Below are 12,251 nucleotides of genomic sequence, written 5' to 3'. Positions count from 1 at the left end.
TTGCTCGATTTCACGATGAATTCCCCAGGAATCCTCAGCGAAGTTCCAAAGAGCATCTCCGCGGGCGAGGCCTGAAGATCTTCTTTGAAAGCAGTTCTCAAGCCAAGTAGAGAAACCGGCAGAAGGTCGACCCAAGGTGTCGGTTCACCACACATCAAAGCCGCCTTCAATGTGCGATGGAAGCGCTCGACCAACCCGTTGGACTGAGGATGGTACGGCGCCGTATGAACGTGTTTGGCACCCAAAAGTTGAGCGAGTGAGGCGAACAGCGCCGACTCAAATTGCGTGCCCTGGTCTGACGTGATCCTCAACGGCACGCCGAACTGGCAGATCCAGTACTCGATGAGCGCCTTCGCGACCGTCTCCGCACGCATGTCCTTCAGAGGCACCGCAGCTGGCCACCTCGAGAAGCGATCTATGATCGTCAAGCAATATTGAAAATCTCTCACCAACGGCAGCTTAATAAAATCCACATGGATGTGATCGAATCTGTTGTCAAGCTCGTTGAAGCTGTTAAAAGCCGTGCGGTTGTGTCGATGGACCTTTGACCTCTGACACGACTCGCACTCCCGGGACCAACGTGTTGCGTCTTTGCGTAGTCCTGGCCAGTAGAACTTTTGCTCCAGGACTTGAGCAGTCGAGCGGCCGCTAGGATGAGATGGCCCATGCACCACCTCGAAAGCTGTGTGTCGCAACGATGCCGGCACATATGGACGGACCACACCTGTGGCGATATTGAAAAAGATGTGGTGCCCATCCACCTCGAGACGATGCAGCTGGAGGTGAGGAGCCTCAACGAGATGCGGCAGCTCAGAATCTTCAGCTTGTGCTTGATGGATTGCGGCAGAGCCCAGCCTGGTTGGTATGTCGATTGTCTCTACCCTTGACAACGCATCTGCTACTAGATTGTCCTCTCCCTTTATTGCTTCGATTACCACGTTGTGTTGGAGGATGTAATCTAGCTGCCTCTGTGCGCGAGGTGACGCCTTATCATTGCGTTGTTGAACTGCAAAGGTCAACGGACGGTGATCAGTCTTGACTTTGAATGAGCGTCCTTCTAGGATACGTCGAAAATACTTGATCGCCGCAAAGATCGCCAGAAGCTCGCGATCATAGGCGCTGTATTTTCGCTCTGCTGGACTCAGCTTGCGGGAGAAGAACCCGAGAGGTCTCCAAGCTCCTTCCTGGAGCTGCTCCAACGCGGCGCCTATGGCGGTATCTGAAGCGTCGGTTACCAGTGCGAGAGGCCCTTCTCTAGAAAGGAAGGTGGCCTGAATTGCAGATCGGATGCTCGCCTTCGAATCCTCGAAAGCCTTGTCGGCTTCTGGCGTCCACAGCAGCGGCCTGGACGATCTCCTCGGCTTGCCCTTGAGCAGCTCGCTCAAAGGTGCTTGCAAGTCCGAGGCGTTTCTGATGCACCGCCTGTAATAATTAATTATGCCCAAGAAGCGACGTAGCTGCTGAGCGTAAATAGGCTTCAGAAAAGACCTGATTGCGTCGATCTTATGGCCTGGAGGTTGGAATCCATTGCTGGAGACGAGGTAGCCGAGGTGATTCACCTCTGGAGCACCGAAGACGGACTTCTCTAAGTTGATGGCAAGTCTGGCTTTGCGAAGAGTCTCGAACAGCTGTCGAAGATGCCGCAGATGCTCACCATGAGACGACGAGGCGACAAGCAGATCATCCAGATAAGGTCTCACGAACGGAAGTTTACGTAGTAACGCGTTGACGAAGCGTTGAAATGTTTGCACCGAGTTCCTCAAACCCAGTGGCATGCGGACATATTCGAACAGACCGAATGGTGCGGTTATGGCCATCTTCGGAATGTCGCGAGTGGCCATAGGAATCTAGTGGAACGTCTTCTGTAAATCTATTGACGAGAAGACTGTGCATGGCAGTCTTGCAATAAGTCTTCGATGAGCGGCAGTGGGTACCTGTCAGGCACCGTGATAGAGTTCAGTCTCCTGAAGTCCCCAGTGGCGCGCCAGCCTCCCGCCGGCTTTTCCACGAGGTGTAGAGGACTGGCCCACTGGCTAGACGAAGGACGTATGATGCCCTGGTCCTGTAGTACATTGAACTCGCACTTGGCAGCGGCTAGGCGAGTCCCCGTGAGTCGCCAAGGACGGTCGAAAACGGGTGGCCCTGAGGTGTGGATGGCGTGCTCCACCGGCGAGTCTTCCAAAATGGCAGCAACTCTGGACAGTGACGCCAGGTCGGAGTATTCTTGCAGCAAGCGTTGGTATTCAGCCTGGTTGGTATGGTCCGTCAGCAACCCGTGAGGTTAGGTTCGTTAAGACGGAATGGACGCCGATGACAGATTTCTTCCACTGACACCGAAGTACTGGAGTCCACGATACGTCCGTGCTTGAGGTCCATAGTCAGGCCAAAGTGACTGAGGAAATCCACTCCAAGAATCGCAATCCTGACATCTGCAACTATGAATGTCCACTTAAAAGGGCGGCGCAAACCCTGGTTCAACGTCAATGTATGTTGACCGAAGGTCGCGATAGTCGTTGCGTTCGCTGCTTGTAGTGTGAGGCTGTGTTTGCGAAGTCGGTGCTTAACTGCAGTTCTTGGCAGCAAGGAAACGACCGAGCCTGAGTCAACGAGAAACTTGATGTTTATGTCAAACACATGCAGTCGGTTCTCTTTGAGCGTAGATGCGCCGGGATCAGAGGTCTGCGCTTGATCCGGCGAGCTCAGTTTCCCTGACCTTGAGAGTGGAATGAGCAGGGCTGTTGGCACTTGACTGCCTACTGTCCCCATCTCCTATGAAAGTGGCAGATACCTCCATTCGACCGAGTGGCTACAGAACGAGCACGCGAGCGGGAGCGCGCGCGCTGATGTTGCACGACCGTGTACGCCGGCGGCATCTGAACGCGTGCATGGTCTTGAGCCTCAAGCCTGGAGAGAATTTGGCGGTTGGTGTTGATGATCTGCGCGAGCGTGAGTCTGAAAGACTCCAGCTCGGAGGTTAGGCGCTCCGCTTGCACTGAGCTGATGTCGGCATGCCGCGGCGCTGGTGAAACTGCTGATGAGGCTGCCCCTGCACTGCTAGGTGCAGCGTGCGATGTTGAAGCCACTCCTGGCGAGATGTCAACGATCTCATCCGCTGCTGCCGCAAGCTCCTCCAGGCTGGAGGATTTCAAGATGCGGAGCAGGCGCTGCGCGCTGACAGGGAGCAGGTCGAGCCACTTGACCCGCAATACGTCATCGAGCACTCGGTTTGAGGATAGGCCGCGCATGTGGCGCAAAAGCTGCGACGGCTTCCGATCACCTAGCTCCAGCTGCGTAAACAATTTCAGCAGCTGCCTGTCAACTGAATCTGTTAGCCGACTCAGGATCGCTCCCTTCAGAGTGGCGTATCTGTCAGTATCCGGCGGTGATCTGATGATGTCCTCAATGTCGCACAAAGTCTCTGGATCCAGCATGCTGAGGACAAGATTATATCTCGCACCCTGCTGAGCTGCAAGGCTGCTTCAGCCTGGACGAACCAGAGGTCTGGCTTGGCACACCAGAAGGGTGGCAACTTGCACGAGCTGACAGCTTCCACTGGGGCCACATCCTGGTCGGTGAGCGTGTCGTGGCTGACACTTCCGCGACGACGCGAATGCTCTCCGACGAGCACGCTCCCACGCGACGACTGGGAGGAGGCGGTGTTCACGACGGTGGCTCCCTCCGGAGAATACATCATTGTCCACTCTCACACCAGCACACGCGCGCAGAATTAATAAAAGAGAAAAAACGCGTAAACGGGAAGCACAACATACGGATAGGGAGGAGGCGTCACGTGACGCGCACGAGGGACGCACTGACACTTGTCGCGCACTTACGGCAGAGTTCACTTCTTTACAAAATACGCTATGTACAAAATTTTACAAAGAAACCTTACTACTAAAACGCCGCAGGAAGAAGAGAGTGGCGAACGGTCAAGCGGTGGCAAAGTGAAGCCAATCACGCACCCAGTCGGAGATTCAACAAAAAAAATGCCACAAATTATTATGTCGGGGTCACCACTTTTGTGGTGGGAGGAAGGATGCGATGCGGAAGATCAGAAGATAATGATATCGTGAGAGAAGGAACAGGAGTCGACAAACTGCCACGACACAGCAAGAAGCAAAATGTGTAACGACAACAGTTTATTTCCTCACATTCCCCACAAAGAAAATTTACAAACAATAATATGCGTTCGGCACTTGGGCCAACCTCGACTAGGTCACGCGACACCAAGGGCGACACTCACTCGTACACGCGAAAATATTTCTAACTTATGCTAATTAACACAGACAAAACGCCGGTATGCTCGCGCGGTACGAACAAAGGCAGCTCGTGCACCGCACATGCGGTGCGCACGTGCACAGGGAGCCCGCACGGAACACGAAGCAAATGGCGGCTGACACGTCACACACGCGGTGAGCACGTGCGCGTGACTCAGCGATACGAGCCAGCACGGCTGCGACTTGGACAACGCACGTCCAGGACGGAGCGCTCGACGGATGCGTCCCGCGGAAAACGCACGACGCTGGGGCACCCACGAGAGCCGAATATCCGCGCGAAACACGAAGAGAATGTCGGCTCACACGGCACGCATGCGGTGAGCACGTGCACGCCACTCGGCGTTACGAGCCGGCACGGCTGCGACCTGGACAACCCACGTCCAGGAGCGTTCGACGGTCGCGTTCCGCAGAAAGCGCACGACACTAGAGCACCCGCAAGACCCGGGTGCTTACGCGGAAGCACACAAAGATGGACCCGAACAAGGACGAAAGAATTGACGACGTGGCTCAGCTCGACACGACAACGGACTATATCGCACCGGAGAGTACAGCGAGACAGAACAAAAGGCAAACAGGCGATAATCGATGCTCGGATCGATACTATATCAACTCACGTCGCGCCACGGCGAAGTCGCGAACAACTCGCGCGGCTGGAGTCGCTGCTTGCGGCGGTTGACGCGCGATGGCGACTGTTGTCCGTCACACGGCCGAGATCGCAAAACCCGCGAAGGCGGAAGCGCTACAAATATAAGTAGTACAATTTAAGTGATACAATTAAAAATTAGTGCTAATTTAATACTTGTAATGGGAGAAAACGACACAGCCATTCTGTTTCGAACGGCCCGAGGGTGGAGAGCGGCCGGTTCGTTATGCGAGATGCGGATAGGTGTCCGCTCGCCGCGTGGAGACCGTGGTCTTTGTCGCTAGCAGTCCGCTATCCAGCGGCCCCGTGAGATAACGTGGGGTGCAAGTGATTCGCGAAGTTCTTCGGAGACGGGAGTCTTCGGCTCCGTGTTTTGGTAGGTCGCCGACTCGAATAAAGCAAGCCAGGTCAATCGAAGCGGCGGCGCTGCGGTGATGCATCGCCTCCCAGCGCCTCCGCGCTAGGAAAAGTTCCCCTTCTCGGAGGAGTAATGAGAATCGTAACGTCGCGCGGGCGACGTAGACTTAGGCGCGAGGGTAACTAGCGCGTGTAGCCGCGTATGCGGCGAGTATGGCTTCAGTAGCGGTGAAGAAGCGAACGTGGTTCGCGTGTATATGCTGCGTCTCTGGCAGCGGCTAAGTCCTAAGCGGACGTAAAGGCGAGCGTTGCTCGCGTATATATGCTGCGTCCCTGGCAGCAGAGTCCGGAGTACAACGACGACTCGCGCGCAGTCGGGAGCTCGACCGCAATAAGTTCTGGCGGCGTTAATACCCGGTATATGCTATACGGGAGAAGTCGCGAAGAGAGACGTCCACCGCGGTGGAAGCGTCAAGGCAATCCGAAGTGATCGCGCGAAACCTTCTCTCAATCCTCGATCGTATTGAGAAGGTGGAGATCCGTGGAGTTACCATACACTTCGTACCCAAACGCCAACGTGTCCTCGGATACTCTAGAGGCGATAGCCCAACGTGCTAGCGCACTCTAAAGGGCTGTGAAACCTAAATCCGAATGCCAGCGTGTCTACGACACTCTGAAGGCAGCGATGTTCAGTGCAGATATGCACACGTATACCTCTAGCGAGGCAAGAGCCTAACGTGCTTATGCACTCAAGAAGGCGATATGAAGCTAACTAGAGCACAAAAGAATACCTCAGCGAGGCAGTGAACAGATGCATACTTAAGTAAATCTTGACCAGTATGATAAATACCTGGAGCAGCTGATTATCCCCTTTCCTCATCATATACATTACAAGACGATTGAAATCCTATCATTACAAATAATAAATAAGACAAAAATAAATATTTTCATTATTTCAGATGGAAAATTATCTTACATTAAATTTGAAGTGGCGGCACAAATATTTCAATTTGACACACCAAATATGGATTGTCAAGTGGATACATCAACAATCAGCCCTGTCTCACACGTCGATAAATCTTCATCACTTCAATCCATGACGACTGAATCAATGTTATCTCTAAATATAGAAAACACACAATTTAATAGAAATCATTGGAACAGATCAGAAATTTTAAGTTTAATCGAAGCATATAAAAATCATAGGCATCAATTTCAGTCCACGGTAATGAAAAATGACAAAGTTTGGCAAATGATCAGTGCGGAATTAGGACATCATACTACTGATCAATGCAGTAACAAATTCAAATATTTAAAAGCTCTATATATTAAAAAGAAAGACAATATGTCAAGTAAAAATACAGATGCAGAAAAAATAAAATTTGATTATTTTGAAGAATTTGACGCAATATTTGGAAATGACGCAAATGTGAAACCCGTTGCTATTGCTTCATCATTAAAAGGGTCTGAAAATATTCCCCTACATGAAATATCAAATGAAAATAATATGGACAATGACTGTGATACTTTCAAACAACCAAAACGTAAAGTTTGCTCGAAAAACAATTGATGTCTTATGAATCAAACGTAGTAGAAAGAGAAAAGCGTAGAGAACATCAACATAAGGAAGAAATGGAAAGATAATATAAAGCCACCGCCGCATTAACTAAAATTGCTGATAGTTTTGCGATTTACGTTAAAAAGATAAAGTTTTTACTATTTTGATATGTATATGTATATATATATATATATATATATATATATATATATCGGATATATAAATGAAATATAAGTATTAATAAAAAATAATTTTTTAAAATATTTTTTATAAATAAAGAATTTTTTAATTTATGAATGATAAGACATTCTTATTTGCGAATCATATGTTGAAGAATGTTTCTATAAAACAATGTGATAAAGAAATATATATGTAATATATATTATTGATATTATAGAAATAATCCTTCGCAGGTTGTGATTCTAGCTAATTGTCATGTTTTCAAATTATAAGGTAACTAGAACTTAATATATTTGATATTTCAAATGTCGACATAAATTACGTTTAAATATAGATCTCATATAATGTATGTGATGTAAAATGGACTATGCAATAGTACAAAATATATCATTTTTATATAATAACTGCTGTGAGGTAACAATTTGTAATACTATCATATAGTTTTAATAGTAAGTAAAAGACATGAATGTTATACAAATCGTTATTTATTTGTTACATAAAGATATGGAGACCAATTGTAAAGGTCTAAACAACGTTTGATACAGGCATTGTCACAAGTTGTATACTCCAAAAGATAAATAATAAAATTATATCTATACATATGACTATATATTGATTATTGTCTTTTTGCCACGATTTCTGACTAAATCTTATATGTAAACCCTCACACATTTTGCACCAGATCTCGTGATAACATATCACGAAATCTAATACCCTCTTGTGTAATATTTATGTTAGCTCTTTCATCTTGATCATTTACATTATTCTCTACATTATCACAATTATTCTCGAACATGAAAACTCTTCCTTTTGCCTCAAACATGTCAGCCAAACGATCTGAATGATATAAACATATGTTATGGAGTACGCAAGCTACGATGATCGTTGCTGGAATCAGATCAATTCTATTCATGTCTAAATACTTTAGACGCCGAAATCTTCCGAACAATAAAGCAAATGAACGTTCGATCACTTGTCTTGTTTTTGCATGTGCTTTATTGAAATCAGTTTGCAATCTAGTCAAACGACCTCCATCGATGTACGGAGGCACACCACCATATACGTATAGGATAAGCTTTATCACCGATTATGAATTTGTTGGCTTGGAAATATTTATTTGAATTTTCCAAGAAATCTTGATAAATGTCTGAATTTCTAAAAATTCTTATGTCAGAGACTGAGCTTGAGTAGCCTGTAAAGCAATCAGTGAATATCATAGAACTGTCACAGATGCACTGAAGAGTAATACCATAGAAGTACTTTCGGTTTATATAAACTTCTGGATTCTGTATAGGTGCTTTGATTGGCACATATGTGCCATCGATAGCTCCTATTACTCCTTTAATATGTGCCATACGATAGAATTTATCCTCGTTTTTAGCAGCTCTATCTCCAGAAGGCCAAGTTATTAGCCGAGGGGCCAAGCCATTTATAGCTCTAATCACTCTGACAAAAGTAACGAAAAGGCTAGATTTTCCCATGTCAAAACGATTGCCAACCGATCTGAAATAAGTTAAAGAAATATTATTGATACAATATGAAAAGATATGTATACTTATTTTATAATTCAATTGATATATAAGCATCAAATAGAAATTATGAATACCTGTAGCTATCAGGAGTCGCCAACAGCCATAATACAGCGAGTAGTTATTTTTTCACATCTATCATTTGGCGTCCACTTATTCGAGCACTATGTAGTTCAGATGCAACGGTGTTGTACAACCATTCAAATGCTTGTATAGACATACGAAAATGACTTTGGAATTCCATATTTGTGCTATTTGCAATCGTATACTCAACAAACATTTTCACTCGATTAGGCTTATTTCTTTCTTTTCCAAGTCTTCTGTGCAAATTAGATAATTGCCTTTCAAAAACTTCGTTGTTTTCTTCGTCGTCAGAATCCTTATCATCATTAAATAAACATGAATATATTGTAACCACACCTAGTACCGATATGATAACAGGATCTACCTCGATATTATTCATCATGCCTTTCCGCCTTGTTTAATTAAGTTTTTGTCCTTTTATTCATGACACATGTGTTTTCAAAGTTCGTACATAGGCCGGTATTCACAGTCGGTTCTTATTACAAGACCGTACTTAGACAGTTTTAAATATAAGAACCGACTATGAATACCGGCCATAGAGTTGGATTTGATTGACGCGTGTCAAAAGATAGTTAAAGATAAACTGAGATAAACCTCAAGTGGTATTTTCGAAGCGACTGCGCATGCGGGACGTTTTTCGCCGCACTTTCTACTAGGGCGAAAATTTGACGCACGGGCGATTGCCAAAAGCTAATCTGAACGCTATTGGGCGATTCGTCCGAGCGAGTCGTCCAGTGAAACGGAACGACTTTGGGTGAAATATTGTCGCTCGGGCATTCATTCTGAACGCACCCCTGTCTTTAGAGATTCTGTTGTCTAAATTATACCAAGTGTGTGTTAAAACTGGAAAAGATCACAACAAAGTAAAATGCAATGCTACGTTAGGAACAATTTTTTATCTATGTTCGGACAATCATACACTGTCCGACACAGCATTAGAATTATATGCGCTCATTAATTGTGCGTTCTTAGGAAATGGCATGAAAATAAGTCTTGATTCTTCTATAATTCTTCTAATCTTTTATGCGATACAAATTACTTATAACTAAAGCTGTGTAGTATTAAAACTGATTCTCCATCTATGCGCTAGAGAATCTGGTTGCAATAAATAAGTATTCCTTGTTAGATGAATCTTACATTTATTTATGTTAGGTACGATAGTATGCTTGCCGAGCTCTAGAATTAGTTTTGGGTGACAACCAAACTTGATATTGCCACCTTCTTGGAAGATACATACTTTAAAATGCATCAGCGAAGGAATTCACTTTATTGAAATACATTGTTAGACAAATAATGTTTGTCTTTTCAGATTCACGTGTAATGCTTAACATACCAATGCTCATTATGGAGTTATATCGATTAGTGCCTTACAAAAAGAAGACCGTTATGTGCACTTCCATCTGTTCAATATACCTTATATTAAAGTACGTTAAATTGATTGATTCAAATGTTGGTACAAATATTATACAAATGGATCTAATAGTTACAAATATTGGACACCAATAATCTAACTTTAACAAGTAAAACAAAAATATATATGATGCGAAACAATAAATTTAATAACGAGGAATACCTAATGCTGAACTAAAATAATTTTATAGTTGAAGATGGAACAGGTGTGGTAGAAATTAATTACAAGTTAGAGCAATATACACCTCTTCAAACAACAAAAGGAGATTGATGAAAAGTACAGAGAACAAGCTAGAAATTGAAGAAAATGCTAATGAAATTGAAACAAATGCTAATGATGATTGGCCAAAGAAATTGCCTGAGACACATCCAGAACTTTCTTACATAGATAATGTTTGTCAACAGATCTGTAAGTGGCAATTATTCTTAATTATGTATATATCAATATATGTTAATAAAATGAAAATAACTTCCTAATAGATTCTAAAGAATAAATGGTGGTCAGCGACAATGATTTATTCAGTAAAGAAGGTTTGATTATGTGTACATCAATGGATATTGTATTTGTGTTACGTAAGGTTTCAAACAATACCACAAGAAATTGCAGCAGAATTTTTGGAGTGTTCAAGGTTGACAGTATATTCAATATCTGTGACACGCATATTTGAAAAAAACATACAATGAGAAATTATTTATGTGAATGAACAAAACTATTTGCTTTTTTTTCAAATATGCGTGCTACAGGTATTGAATATACTGTCAACCTTGTAAACTCCAAAATTTCTGCTGTAATTTCTTGTGGTATCACTTGAAACTTTATGTCAACACAGGGATATCCATTGATGTACACATAATCAAATTTATCTTCTTTACCGAATAAGAAATGATATACAAGGATAGGAAAAAATAATTTGTTGTAAAACATGATGTTAATTAACAAGAAATTACAGCAAAATTTTTGGAGTGTACAAGGTTGACAGTATATTCAATATCTGTAGCACGCATATTTGAAAAAAACACCATGAGAAATTATCTACGTGAATGAACAAAACTATTTGCCAAAGATATACGAGGAGGTAGGAAAAAATTATTTGTTGTAAAGCATAATGTTAGTTAACATTAAATAGTTTTGTTCATTCACATAGATAATTTCTCATTGTATGTTTTTTTCAAATATGCGTGCTACAGCTATTGAATATAGTGTCAACCTTCTTGTACACTCCAAAAATTCTGCTGTAATTTCTTGTGGTATCTTTGAAACCTTACATCAACACAGGGATATCCATTGATGTACACATAATCAAACTTTTCTTACTGAATAAATCATTATCGCTGACTACCATTTATTCTCTAGAATCTATTAGGAACAATTATTTTTATTTTGTAACATATATTGATATATACATAATTCAGAATAATTGCCACTTACAGATCTATTGCGAAGACAAACATTATTTATGTAAGAAAGTTCTGGATGTGTCTCAGGGAATTTCTTTGGTCAATCATCATTAGCATTTGTTTCACATTTTCTTCATTTTCTAGCTTGTTCTCTGTACTTCTCATCAATCTTCTTTTGTTGTTTCAATAGAGATGCATATTTCTCTAACTTGAAGTTAATTTCTACCACACCTGTTCCATCTTCAAATATAAAATTATTTTAGTTCAGCATTAAGTGTTCCTCGTTATTAAATTTATTGTTCCGCACCATATATATTTTTTATCTTACTTACTAAAAATAGATTATTGGCGTCCAATATTTGTAACTATTAGATCCATTTGTATAATATTTGTACCAATATTTGAACCAATCAATTTTACATATTTTAATATAAGGCATATTGAACAGATGGAAGTGCACATAACGGTCTTCTTTTTGTAAGGCACTAATCGATATAACTCCATAATGAGCAATGGTATGTTAAGCATCACACATGAATCTGAAGACAAACATCCTCTATCTAACAATGTATTTCAACAAAGTGAATTCTTTCACTGATGCATTTTAAAATATGCACGTAACTTTCAAGAAGGTGGCAATATCAATTTTGGTTGTCACCCAAAACTATTCTAGAGCTCGGCAAGCATTCCATCGTACCTAACATAAATAAATGTAAAGTACACCTAACAAGGAATACTTATTTAATGTAGACTTTCTCTAGCGCATGGATGGAGAATCAGTTCTAATATCAAACAGCTTTAGTTATAAGTAATTT

At 43.0% G+C, this 12,251-nt stretch overlaps 1 pseudogene; it reads right to left on the bottom strand.

The window, feature by feature from the left end:
- Window positions 1-8,180: 8,180 nt before the first annotated feature.
- Window positions 8,181-11,964, bottom strand: LOC116853608 (annotated as a pseudogene).
- Window positions 11,965-12,251: the final 287 nt, after the last annotated feature.

The sequence above is a fragment of the Odontomachus brunneus genome, unplaced genomic scaffold (genome assembly GCF_010583005.1).
Source record: "Odontomachus brunneus isolate Ranch 3 - 2012 unplaced genomic scaffold, Obru_v1 Obru_scaffold_373, whole genome shotgun sequence".
In the NCBI taxonomy this organism is placed as follows: Eukaryota; Metazoa; Arthropoda; class Insecta; order Hymenoptera; family Formicidae; genus Odontomachus; species Odontomachus brunneus.
This window is presented reverse-complemented; position numbering and strand designations above follow the sequence as displayed.